At 49.1% G+C, this 14,314-nt stretch overlaps 1 protein-coding gene across 4 annotated transcripts in view; it reads left to right on the forward strand.

Moving 5' to 3' along the window:
* GLT1D1 (glycosyltransferase 1 domain containing 1) overlaps positions 1–14,314 on the forward strand; it is a 924,582-nt gene that overhangs the window by 594,351 nt on the left and 315,917 nt on the right. The window lies entirely within an intron of this gene.

Here is a 14,314-nt window from a genome sequence, read left to right on the forward strand (position 1 = left end):
AAACCAGCCGCAGAGTTTCTTAGGTACAAGGAGCGGTCCGTTGATTCGCGGTCCAGTGGTGAGTGGCTATCCGGCCGCCGGGGTGCTTGGCACGGGCAGTTCGACCACAAACCGGTCTGGGGTGCGAAGAAAGAAGGTAAAACTGGTTGTGCCCACCAGTCAGGGGAAGAAGCCTCTCCAGCCGGGAGATCTTCTCTGTCATCGGGAAGTGGTGAGTCGGTTCCGCAGGGCTCCACCGGTGGTGTCGTCGTGGTAGGTCGGCTCAGCTTCTCCCTCGTCGGATTCTCAGGTCCTGTGGCGACTTCTGAAGTTCCAGTCCCAAAAGCCCTGCTTTTAGGCAGCATACCCCCATTCACTCAGCCTAGCTGTCAATCAAACATGCTAAGTGGTGAGCCGGCCGGCTCACTACTTGGGCCAATCACACGAGAGTGCGACTTGAGTTACCAAGGTAACTCAGCCCAGGGTGCCTAAACCCCCTCCGACACCCCCTCTTGTACCCAGACAGAGTGGCACCACTTTTGGAGGCTTCTGTGGAGAAGCCCGCCAAAAAGTAGAACAAAGGGCTCGACTTGGGTTAGAGTCACAGAAGAGAACACAAACGCCATTTTAGAATCGAGTCCTGGCAAAAAATACTAACCGGCGAATTAATATTAAATAAACCGGCGGTATGTTAGAGGCTATGAGAATTAAATAATTAAAGTTGGTAGCCTCGAACAATGGGAAAATCCCATAGGGAAATATTCGCGGTCGGATATAAAAAGTAGTATCCACTGCCACCAGCCAAAACTCGATCAGGGGGGACGGAGACGTGCCCCCTCGACTAACAGACCCCGGAGCAATCGAATTGCCCCGACCAGTACGTCCACAATATGATGGTTTGTACTGGTTTCTGTTAATAATTTGGGACTAGTAAAGCCAATGGTGACTTTACATGCCCTGGGAGACAGTAGTCGGTCCCAGGGTATGGAGTCTATCGTGCGGATCCTCTAGGACACCCCAGTGTTACGCCACGGAGGGTGCGGTGTAACACACATAGCAAAACACATGAGGCCCTATGGAGTAAAAGACCCCATAGCCCATGGAACACATTGACATTCAAATTACACACATTCATGTCCAAGAGTGGGAGGAAAAGAGTCTCACTCTTGGCAGGAGAAAAAACAAACTCCAGAAATCCAGCAAAGCTGCTGGGAGACTCACTAGGTCAGCCTAAAGAGAGAATTCTCCCTAACCCTATTTAACTTGGGGGGTGAGGGGGTTCAGCCAACACGGAGGCACACACATAGCTCAGTTACAAGGAACTGAGCTATGCGTTCTAGTCTTTTGGGTGTGGCAGGTCTGGGACTATTTTACCTGGACTACTTTACCTGCAACTATTTAAACCACACCCAAACAGCAGAACACACTTCGTGTTATTCTGCTGTGGGCAGCTTAACGCTCACCATGTCCAGTTCTTTGATGCCAGCTTACCTGAAACCAAGGACCTGCAGAGAGAGAAAGAACACTACGAAACTTACCTGGAACAGTATCCTGTCTTCAATCCATCGCTGACTTCAGTTCCACTCACCTGAAGGTACGAACTCCATCATCCGGCACTGCATGCATCCTGGAATACCTTAACCTGGAAAGAGAAAGAAAGACAGCATTAGTAAGCGTTTACTCACGTTTCCTCCCGAACGAAGAAAGCCACACAATTCTTACCTGGGTAATCATCTCCTGGTCAGTATCATTGCTGGAACATCACGGCGCTCGGCGAGGAACATCGCGACCTGCAAGGAGAGAAAAGATACAGGTTAGCAATATAAAAGGCAAAACAGTGCTGTGCTTCGCGCATTACTCACCGGACAGCTTCGCGCACACCGCACTTTCACCTACCGGCCAATGCTCATCTTCAAACTGCATGACAACACCAAAATACCTTTCCATACCTAAAAGGAAAGAAGCAAGACATTATTATTCGAACTAAGAGGACCATAAGAACTGCATATAAAGACTGTAAAGCAGCAAACCTACAGAGTTGCAGCAGGCCTGGATTCCCACAGGGGTGCTTGCACCAGTGCAGTAACTTGGTCGCTGCTCGCCCCCCACATCTACGCGCCCCTGCCATGAGGAGCAGGACGGAGAATCCACCTTTTACAATATTAAGGTGAGAAGGCCCAAGGGGGAGGAAGGAGTTGTGAGGCCAAGGGAGCTGGGAAAACATAAACAATCTGGTATTGAATCGAGCTCTCCTATATTGCAGACCCATCTTTAACCAGAGGCCTTACCAAGGGACCGGGAGAGGGTTCGAGAGTGCAAATCATCCAATCAGGGCTGGGTGGCGTCCCCGTGGTACCAGGTGAGCGTAACAGTCATGTTCACACTTGTCAACCTGTTCACAGATGTATCACTGTTCACCTTACTTGGTAGACATGCCTCCGTCAGGTTCACATTTTTCACTACAATGCAGTTCACTTAGCTTTTCAATCAAAATATCATCATCATCTTGTAATATTCAGAAGTCTCAATGTTTTTTTTTTTTTTTTAAATTTACTTTTATTAAATTTTCAAAGTTAACATTTATCTTCATTTAAGGCAACACAAAGGAACAGTTACATCAATAGGTATAGAAAGGATTCATCATCATCTTCCTGTTCTACATCATGTATTATCATAGATAAACGCTCGGTACAACTGAGAGTGTGCACATTTAGGAAGTAATAATTAAAAGAAAAAAGGCATGAATAAAATCCGAATATTGAACATTCTTTCCAAACATTAACAGTTTTTCCCCTCCCCCCTCCCCTGCCCCGAGAAAGAGAGACAAGTCTTTTCGGGAATAGAGTGTTATGGTGCTGTGGTCGTCAGTAAGGATGAAGTTTCTGTTGTGTGTGGTGTATTTAGGGGTTCGACATGTAGGAGGAGCGCCTATGGTTTATGTCATTCATAACGGGGGGTCATCCACGTCCGGAGTTGGGTACTCAATAGAGGTGTGTGCTCTCAGAAAGTCCGACCATAGGAGCTCGGATTGCGTCGCTCTACCGTGGAGGGAAGCTGTGATTTTTTCCATGGTGCATATGTTCAGCACCACATTGATCCACTCTTGTTTAGACGGGGTCGTGAGCGATTTCCATTTGGTGGCTAGTAAAGCTCGGGCCGCAAGCAATAAATAGGGGGTTAGGCCTCGGACCTTTGTCCATTCGTCTTCAATTTTTTCGAGGCTGAACAGGATTAGGTGCGGATCTGCTGTTCTGTGAATCCCATCAGTGTGTCTGATCCATCCCAGGACCTCATCCCAAAAGATCTTGATCTTGGGGCACCCCCACCACATGTGCCAGTAGTCTGCAACCTGCCCACATTCACGCCAGCAGGAGGGGGAGGAAGATTGGTACATCTTGGATAATCTATATGGGTCGTATTGCCAGCGATGTAAAAGTTTTATGGAGTGGAGTTTATATTGACATGATATGGAAGTACGCGACGCCATGGCACACATTTTGTCCCATTCTTCATCCTCTATATCGGTCTCCATATCAGTCTCCCATCGCCGTCTGAGTGCAAGTGAGGATTTACCATCTCCGCTCAGAAGCAAGGTGTATATGAGAGAAATCAGATTCTTCCTCTGCGTCTTGGAATCTAGCATTTTTTCGAAAGGGGTGAGGTCTCTACTTTATCTTTCTTTCCACTCAGATTTGGTCAATACCCCCTTAATTTGTAAATAATGGAAGGTGGAGAGGGCTCCAATATTTAGAGCTTCTGTTAATTCTGGGAGGGTGATAAATGAGTCACTGCGGAGAAGCTGGCCCACTCTTTCTAGTCCCGCTTCAAACCATGTCTGGAACCTCTCAACATTGGGGATATAGTTATTAATGCCCGGAGACCAAAGATGACTTAGTGGGGACGGCCATGTCGTGATTCCCGTCATCTCCGAACCTTCACGCCATACATCCCATATAGCAACAAAGAGCGGGTGGTTTCCCGTTCTCTTCAACACCCGGTTTCGTGGGGCCCACAACCATTCTCCTAAGGTCGCTGGGGCGAAGTAATGGTTGTCCATCGCTACCCATTGTGGTTCTTTGTGATTGCGTAGGTGGGGGACAAACACACGCAATTGGGCAGCAATATAGTACTTCCGGAGATCAGGGAGTCCCACCCCGCCTTTGTCTTTGGGGAGCGTCAACGTAGAGTAGGCTATCCTGGCCTTTTTCCCCCTCCACAAAAATTTAAGGATTTCCCTCTTCACCTCATTAAAGTATTGATCCGGTATTTTAATTGGGAGCATTTGGAAGGGATAAAGAAACCTCGGGAGGGAAGTCATTTTGATGGCGTTAAGGCGGCCAAGCCATGAGATCGTCAGTTTATCCCATCTGGCTAGGTCTGCACGGAGCTTAATTAGAAGTTGTGGGAAATTTGCTTCGTACAGGGAGTCTAGTTGTTTCGTTATTTGTACCCCTAGGTATTGCATCTTGTCGTGTTCGATCGACAAACCCAAAGAGGAGTATTTCACAGTATTCGCCTCGGCATCCCCCTGAAGGGGGAAGAGTGTAGTTTTGGCCCGATTAATCTTGAAACCCGAGAGGGGACCGTATTCCTCCAATAAGAGGATGGCTTGGGGGACTGATTTCTCAGGATGGACCACATGCAAAAGGATATCATCAGCATACAGAGCGAGTTTATATTCAGTGTTACCTAGATGGATCCCCTCTATGGTTTTATCTTCTCTGATCTTATATGCAAGGGGTTCAAGAGATAGGGCGAATAAGATAGCTGAGAGGGGGCATCCCTGTCTAGTGCCTCGTTTCAGTTGGAACCATCTGGAGTACTCCCCATTCACGAACACCGAGGCAATGGGAGACGAGTATATCGCTTTAATTCCCCTTTTAAGGTTTGGGCCTAATCCGATTTTTTGAAGGACCTCCATTAAGAAATCCCAGTTCACCCTGTCAAACGCTTTTTCAGCATCAATTGAAAGCAATGCCGGGTCAGTATTTAGTTTGCGGGAGGCATGCACCAAATGTAGTGTCTTGCGCATGTTATCTGCGCCTTGGCGGCCAATTATAAAGCCCACCTGGTCAGGGTGGACAAGGCGGGGCATAAGGGATTCAATCCTAGCTGCGAGGACCCTAGAGTATATTTTGGCGTCTATATTTAATAAGGAGATGGGGCGATATGATCCACACTTCGTGGGATCCTTCCCTTCTTTCGGGATAACTGCTATGAGTGCTTTGACAAATGAGTCTGGAGGATTCCCTGTTTCTAGAATTCGATTGAATAAGCCAACAAGGAAGGGTGTGAGTTGCGGGGCGAATGTTTTGTAAAAACCCGCTGTGTACCCGTCCTCTCCCGGGGATTTGCCTATTGTAAGTCTCTTAATAGCCTCTTGGATCTCCTCTCCCGTTATAGGGGCATCGAGCGTATCCGATTCTGTTTGTGTCATTTTGGGCATGGCAACGTCGTCCAAGTAGGACCGAATGCTGGGGGTGTATGAGTCGTCTTCGGGGGTGTACAGGGTCTCATAGAAATCCGCAAAGGATTCTGGAATGGTGGGGCGGGGAATTCCCACACCCGATTCTCCTTCTCGTATCTCTTGGACCCTGCGTTCCGCCCTTTGGGCACGGAGTCTAGCTGCTAATAGCGCGTCAGCCTTGTCCCCTTTCTCATAAAACCGCTGTTTCAAGAGGAGGAGCTTACGGGCTATTTGCTCATGTTCCAGGAGGCGTAACTCTTCCCTTTTTTCCCTTGCTTCTAGAACTTTGTCAAAATCTACAGTGTCCCCTTTCCTCGCATCACTTTCCAATTGTGTAATTTCTGTGCGGATTCTGTTCTCGATTAGGGCCCTCTCTCTTTTTTTCTTGGCTCCCTCCCGCATGAGGATTCCCCTCCACGTTGCCTTCCCAGCTTCCCAAACCCTTTGTTTCGAGACTTCCCCAGTATCATTCGTTCGGAAATATTCTTCAATTTCAGTTTCTATCTCTAGCTTAAATACAGGATCCTTCCATAACGTCTCGTTACACCTCCATTGTCCGCATCTAACGGGCAAGGAATCCCATGCTAAATCAACAAAGACCAAGTCGTGATCGGACCATGAGATGGTCGTGATTTGTGAACGTTTGGCCGTGTCAAATAGGTCACTGGAGGAGTAAAGGTAGTCTATGCGAGTGGACGTGTTGTGTGGGGCCGAAAAGAAGGTGTACTTTTTCTCCGTTGGGTGCATGCAACGCCACACATCCATCAAGCCATACAAGTCCATCATCGCTTTAAATTGAGTGTGATCCCCTCTGCCTGTTTCACGTCTTTCTGGGTTACCGGGATGCCAGTCGAGATCCGGGTCTGCCCATATATTAAAGTCTCCGCCAATGATGACGTGACCTGTTGCCTCTAGCATTACTTTGGGGATTGTCTTGGATAGGAATCGGAATTGTCCCACATTAGGGGAGTAAATTGTGGCGATCGTAATGGCTAGCCTTCCAATGGTCCCCGACACGAGGAGAGTCCGACCTTCTGCATCGGACCAAATTTTCGAAACCTTAAAATCCAACCCCTTTCTGATGAGTATTCCCACTCCTCCCTTCTTCAAGGGTCCAGAGCCCCAGAATTCCAACCCATTTCTTTTTCCCCCCAGGATTGCCCTTTCCTCTCCTCTCATGTACTTGGTCTCTTGCACAAAGAGTATATCCATATTTGACCTTCGAAATTCTCTAGCAAGGAGTGATCTTTTAGTGGGTGAATTGAGACCTTTGACGTTAAGCGTTCCCACCCTCATGGTGCCCCTATTGCATGGTTCAGCGGTCAGTATAGGAACGTTTTGAATGCTCGTGAAGACCTGATGATCGCTGTAACTTCAAACCTTGGAGTTTAGACAACCATATCAGCATTTCCCCCTTTAAGACTTTCAAGTGTTCCCTAGGTTCAACCCAGAGTCTCTTCCCGGCTCCCCACCCACCACCCCCCTCCCTTCCCCGAGTTCGGTGGCGTTCGATCGATCCCAGTTGTAAGCACTGGTTCGAGTTCGAACCACTAGAGGAGACCGTTACTTCACGGTCCCCGTATCTAATAAACATTACTAATGTCCAATGAGCCCCCTATTGCCCACCCCCGACAATAATCGGTTCAATGTCACATAGGTGGAAGAGTCAGAACCAATTTTAGAGCACATAATATCAAAGTCTTCATATTAAAGGTTAAATCGACTTCGGTACATTACACTTGTTCGTTATCAGCTGCCTCCTTCTGAAGGGCCATTCCCTCTACGATACTTCCTCGAGCCCTTCACCCTCCTTCGTTTCGGGCCTTGCACATGCCATTCCTCTTGGCTTCTAGATGGTTGGCTGCGACTCTCTCCATGTTCCTGCGGGCCCAGTAGTTCGGAGATGCATGCTTTGATTTCTTGTTCAGAGTTTAGTCTAATTCGCGTGCCCTCGTGCTCAAAGGAGAGGGAGAAGGGGTATCCCCACCTGTAGCGTATGTCCCGACCCTTAAGCCAAGTAGTAAGCGGTTTGCACATTTTCCGTAGAGCTAGGGTCAGAGACGAGAGGTCCTGGAAAATAGTTATTTGGGCCCCACAAAGGGTGATAGCACCTCCGCTCCTCGCTTTCTCCAACACTCTCGTCTTGTCCTGGTAACGGTGAAACCTGGCCAACACCGATCTTGGGCCTCCAGCTCTGTGGATGCGCTCCGTTTTAGGCTCATCAATGTTGTCATCTGCGACGAGGAGCTTAATGATGTCGTGGAGAGTTGATTTCAAGTCCTCCTCCGTTTCCCCTTCTTTCTCTGGAATCCCAAAAAAGCGCAGGTTGTTTCTCCTTTCGCGGTTTTCCAAATCATCCATCTTGAGTGTAATTTCCTGTTCCCTTCGTTCCAGGTCTGTAATTCTATTGTCTAGCTGTGTTTCGTGGATATGAATCGTGGTTTGATTATTTTCGACTCCTTCGACCCTGTCTTCTATGGTGTCAAGGCGCTGTGTGAGCTTGTCGATTTTCCCTCCAATGTTGGCTCCCATGTTTCTTATTTCCGCTAATAAATCTGCTATGTCCCCCTTCGTAGCAGCGGTTTCTTTGTCCATTGCGGAAGGTGCAGCCATTTTGGGCCCAATGTAAGCGTAGGCAGCAAGTTTCTGTTGAGCGGTCATGCGTCCGTGAACCTGCTTCTCACACGTTGGTTCATGGGGTTGCCGGAGTACTCACTGCCACAGAGGAGGCACACGCCCCTGTTCCCTTTCCTCCTTCCCTTACAACTACGGTTAGAGCCAGGTGTGTCTGGGGGCCATACCCTCTGCGGAGCTGATGATTTGTGTCTTGTAGTTTGGGCAGGGTCTCTTTTCAGTGGTTACAATTGGCTACTGGGTACTTGGTAGTCTTCCAGAGAATTTCAGTCTCCTCGTGACTGTGAGCGCTAACGATGCGCTCAATATTTTCTCGACCCTTTGGGGTCTTAATACAGGGGACTGCGGATGGTTAGAAGGGTCTCCGCCGCATATGGTGGAATCATCGGCGCGGGGTCCTTGTATCGTGAGGGGAAGCGCACGTTGGGATCGGCGCGTTATGGCCTTCCAGGCTTGGGCCGCAGGGTAGAGTCACTGGTGTCCCACGGGTCCGGGGTATTGGAATGGGAGGAGGCACACGCCCTGGAGTTAGGGGCCGTACCCTCCCGCTTGAATCGGGCTGCGAGGCTCAGTGTAGCTCTCAATGTTTTTTTAAACAACCATTTGGTTTGCTTTCTCCACTTTACTTAGGTACCCCTAATCTGAGCTCAGCCCTTCTTTCCATGGCTTCCCAAAGCACTTGCCAATTCAAACCGAGACTTCTGAAGGGCGGTCATGTATCGCTGGGTCACTGTTATTCTATGGCAAGTGAGTGCTTCACAATGTCACAGTTCATCCGATGTTGCCCTCAGCCAGGCGCAAAAGCCAGTTTCACAATTCCCTCAGTTGGGTTCACGCTTCCACATTCGTCAAAGGCTTATGCATGTGTCAGACTTTCGATTGTACAAAGGATTTGGCTTGACCCCTGTATGACCACTTTTACACCTCACGCAGGCCTCTCCTAGGGCCTCTTGGTATTTGTAGTTTCACCAACCTTAGTTCAATACATTCTTTGTTCAAGAGAGGTACCAGCCAGAGGCTTTTGAATGAGTGCCCACGTGATGCCGGATCACTCCAACTCTGGTACCAAGTTTGTTGACAAAAGACCTCTTTTCTATTTATCTTCTGTTCTTCATATATAATGTTGCCACTGCAACCTTGAGCCTAACAGTCCGGTCCGCTGTCAGTTTCCTCCGACTCACCGGCTGTGCTGAACTGGTTGACTTCTCTTTTGTGGCTGGAGTCAGGGACTGAACCACAGCGGCAGGCGCTTCTCCCCGTCCTTGTGCGGGAGGGCCCTGTGTACCATTGACATCTGTCACACCATTCGCCCAGCAGTGAATCAGTCCTACATTTCCTTTCTCTGAGGCTTTGAAGGTTTGGTTTGCAAAGGGCAAGGGTAAGATGAAGTGAGACTCATGACCTCTCCCCTGATGAACGCCTTCATAGTGTCCCAAACTGTGCTCAGGGTAACATCACCAGTGAGGTTATTATCAAAATAGGCTGTGATGTGCACAGTATTTTTGTAATGACTGGAGGGGGGGGGTCTGTACTTCCGCTCTCTATATGGTAGAGGAGAGGCACAGAGGACCACAGCCAAGATTCTCTATTATTGGGAAACGTGGTCGAGCAATCAAGGCCTAGCTTCTCAGGAGGTGATGCAGGCTGGTTCTTAAGTACAGTGTAGTCCCCAAGCCCCCACAAAGGAATGTCCACACACTGTATTACTGAAAATACAGTCTATATATAATTAATATTCAAAGGTATGTACACTATCACAATAACTCACTTTGTACTCAGAAATCAACGATGGCAAATATATACAATTCTAAAGTGGTACCACCAATATTATCAGATCTCATTAAAGTGCATCAACTGTACGGTTAAAATGTCACATAGATCAATAACGAGTAAACCAGCAATAGAGATAGGAGGGAAAGCAAGATGGTTGAAACAATAGGCAGAATACTGAGTCAGTTACCTAAACACAGTTCTGTGTGAAGATCCCCCCCCCCACCTGGGCAACCTGTAAAATAAAGATATATAGCATAAGCCCAGTCCATATATTGCTCAATAGTCTTATTCTCTCCTATAATGTTTCTACCCCCCCAATGTACCTGCTGGAGCAGAGTTCTTCGAATAAGCGTCGACTGATCCTTCTTGAGTGACTCCCTTTAAAGCAGGAGCCACGGATCGTCGAGAGGCGTAGAAGAAGGTGAACTTGGCGTCGACGAGAAGTTCGAGGGTGCCGAGACCACAGCGTCGATCAAGGCGGTGCTCGTCGGCGACATCCTGCGAGGATGAGGTGTGCGGGGCACCTCGGCCATTGATCGTTCAGGACCGCAAAGAGTTTCTGAAGAACTGTGGCCCAGCAAGGGCGTCGAGTCGTCGAAGTCTTTGTGGCCTTCAGGTGGGGGAAACCCACCGGCGGATTCTCCTCGGCGCGTCGGCGGCCTTGACTTTCTCCGGCAGGACAAAGCGGTCGACGTTGAGGACAAGGGAGTCCTTCGATTCAAATGTTCTTAGGCAAAGGAGCGGGCAGCTCCGGTCGTCGGCGGCACAGCGTCAAGTGGTCCCCTCTTCTGGGGCAACACAACTTCGACGGGCCTCCAGCGGTTACACAAATCTGCGAACCCTGGTCGACGGCAATGGACTTTGACAGCGGCGAAGTCCTGGTGCTTCACTTCGTTCTCCTTAGCGGTCCCCGTCTCCGGTCGGCAACCTTTCGAGGGTCTGACTACCAGGGAGCTTTGGCGAAGGTTAGCGGTGCTCGATGGTCCCTTGGAGCACGGGAAGAGGGCGCCTTACCAGGTCCTCTCTCAGATCAGTCTTCGACAAATTTGGCAGCTTTCAGATCAGGTCGAAGAAAATGCAACAGCAAGTCGTCTTCTTCCAGCTGGGCGTCGAGGATCAGCAGTTCCAGTTACTCTTCAAGTGTAGACACAGCTTCTGAACAATTTCTAGTGGTGAGAGGTCCCCAGATATACTATCCTGTCTCTCATCCACACTGCTGGTTCACAATCAGCAGCCAATCATACAGAAGGGCATTCATGCAGTCAGTCAGCCAATCAGGCATACAGTGCATTCAGGCCATCCTCCTCCCTCTCAGACACTCACAAAAAGGAATGTGGATTGGGACAAGTACCCAGCCTTTCAACACTACACACTTCATTCAGGCCAGTTTCGGGCAGGGCTGTCTCAGTCTGTCTTTCATACCAGAAACCAGACAGCCACAACAAGAAGTGCATATTGGTCACACACTCCATTCACCCAGGTCCCACCCACAGGGTGTACCCACAACATAGTCACTGGGAAGGCTCCAGCCAGTCTGGACTGGACTTCACAACAACACCATATATGGAACTTCCACCCAACAGCCAGTCAGGGGGAAGGGACAGAGTCTGGGCTTCCCAGGACTTTGGGAAAACAAGGTAACATGCAATAGAAAGCAAGAGGCCACAGGGGCCATCTTGTTTTCCTTCAGGAATTAACTGATTCCAATGGCAGGGCCTGGGTATCCCAAAATGGAGGATACTCCGAGCACCTGTCAAATTCAGCATGAAGCTGCCACCAGCCCATACCCTGCTCTGTGGGCCACCCACAGGTGCCCAAAAACCTACACTAGGGGCACAGGTTTGTACCCCCACCCATGGGTCCCATAAGGGTATCCCATGGGTCTGTACACCAAACCAAAAACAGGAAGAGCTGCACTGCCAGGAGTCCCACATGGACTCCTGGGCAGAAAACAATACAGAACACAATGAAAAAGGACTACAGGACAAGGACAGGGAGGCCTTTCCAGCATCACAATCTTTAAGTATCAGGTTGTAGAATTTCCAGGGTCTCTGAGTCAGAGGCGAGAATCCTGAGACCGAGAGAGAAAAGGAAACAAGAGCATCGTCCGAAAGATCAAGGACATGGATCTCACTCTCCAGAAATAGAAGGGGTCAAGGAAGAAGATGCCAAGAACATGTGAATGCACAAATATCCCAAGTGCACACGAGAATAGTGCCTATAATCCCTCAAAGCACTCTTCAGCCGCCAGATATGTACGAGATGTAGCTCAGGTAGAAGCTGCATGACGGCTAAGGAGTTCCTGAAATCCTTCCTGGTAGCAGGAAGGGTCTTATCTTTGTTAGGGTCAGGCACAACATTAAAGTCCCCCCGAAACCCTCCCAATCACCAGGGCAAATTAGTAGTGTACTCCAGAGGCCCTATAGAAATAGGTCTTGGTGATCATTGGGCCGTAGGCCGACATAAATGTAAAAAGGTTGCCCAAGTACGATCCCTTGACCCCCAAGGACCTGCCGTTGGAATTGTGCAAGATGCAGACTTAATGAAGGGAGTGGATTTAGCAAATAGGATAGCTACGCCCCCCTCCTAGAGCCACTAGTGACAAATAACCCTGGTAAAAAATGGGAGTGTCCAGTCCTTTTTTTCATCAGCCCTCAAAAGGTGAGTCTCTTGTAAAAAAAAGAAAGACCAGGCGCGGAGAGATAAATGAGCCTAGACATGATGGACTTGCGTTTGATTGGTGAATTTAAGCCCAGGACATTCCACATAAGCGTGCACAGTGCGAGATCCTGTGAAGTGTGGAAAGTGCTGGACATTAAGTATGTGATGCAATACCTTAAAACCAGTAGCCCTCATACCTGCCCTAAAGTGATTGCCTTAAGTGCTATCTGTCCCAGTTTTTACCCCCCCCCCCGCCTTCCACCCCAGAAAACAAATTTCCCAACCCCCAGCAATGGAGAATACCTTGAATAACCCATGTGTTGCAATGAAGAATTCAGGTCGAAAAGCGCTCAAACTAAATATAGGGCAACCTGCTGCGGGGAGGAACCCACAATCAAACCGAAAATCAAAACCACAGAAGCCTCCAAACTGAGAAGGGCCGAGTGTTCTGCTATGCAGTAAGCCATCAAGGCCTCCAGAACAAGGAATCGCCAAATATCGAGAGCAATCTGAGAAATTAGACCCCAGTTCGGAACGTTAGTCGGGATAACTCGGGTGGGTTCGACCCCTTCTTTTTCAAGACCTTTCCGACTTTGGTCCAAGGGCCCACTCTGGCGCCAGGTTAAACCTGCGGCTGCGGTGACTGGCCATTGGCTGTGTAAGACCCAATCTGGTCGGGGGACAGGAACTGTTCAGCGTCTTATGGAGGTCGTCCAAGACCGGTTCTGATAAGTAAAGTGGAGAACTGTAACAAAATCCCATCTGTATGGAATATCCTTTTTGCAAAGCCATTCTATGAGAGGACAAAGCAATTTACGCTTGAATAAGGTCACTCCTGCCTGATCCTTATAGAGGGGTCACGGTGGAGCCTCAAACAGATCTCATTATGTTATCGGGCCCGGGCCGGGATCCTTTCTTTCAGTTTATAGAAATTGACCTGCATGAGAACATCCGAGTGTAGTCGCGCCATTCAGGGCCCGTCAAATGGACACACTGCGTCCGATTTAGCTCAAGCGTCCAAAATATCGCCGAAAATATCAGAAATAGGTCTCCAGGTCACGGTCCAAGATGTTGGTTGGAACTCCTCTGATGTGGATATTGTTGTGAAGAGTGACTCTGTGTCTTCGTACTTATCTCTGCCCTCTGTCTTCAAGGGATTCTATATGCTGGGCCCATTCACTCGTCTCGTACGATTGCTCGCACAGAGTGGTCTCAACCTCCTCGACCATGTGCTATACTTCATCTAAGCGCTTATCAGTAGCAGCGACCTTCCCTGCCATGTCCGCCAGGCAGCCTTGTATGTCTTCCCGAATTTCGGTTAGCCATTGCAGTAAATTCTTCTTCGTGGCCATCTGCGAGCCAGATCACAAAGCGCACTCGCCGTGGACCTGAACCACCGCAGTGAGCTCTTTCCTACCGCAGTCCTGGATCTCTGAAAGGGAGCTGATGTCTGCTGACTTTTGGAGTTTCCCTGATTTAGGCATGAGGCGGAATCCGAAGGTACAGAAATTGTAGGGAATTCGGGAGTATCAGGTTGTGGTGCAGCTAGCTAGTATGCCGATCAGGAGTTCAGGGGCAGCTAGCTAGTATGCCGATCGGGAGTTCAGGGGCAGCTAGCTAGTATGCCGATCGGGAGTTCAGGGGCAGCTAGCTAGTATGCCGATCGGGAGTTCAGGGGCAGCTAGCTAGTATGCCGATCGGGAGTTCAGGGGCAGCTAGCTAGTATGCCGATCGGGAGTTCAGGGGCAGCTAGCTTGTATGCCGATCGGGAGTTCAGGGGCAGCTAGCTAGTATGCCGAT

The sequence above is a fragment of the Ambystoma mexicanum genome, chromosome 10 (assembly GCF_040938575.1).
Source record: "Ambystoma mexicanum isolate Mex_15411 chromosome 10, UKY_AmexF1_1, whole genome shotgun sequence".
NCBI classification, from domain to species: domain Eukaryota; kingdom Metazoa; phylum Chordata; class Amphibia; order Caudata; family Ambystomatidae; genus Ambystoma; species Ambystoma mexicanum.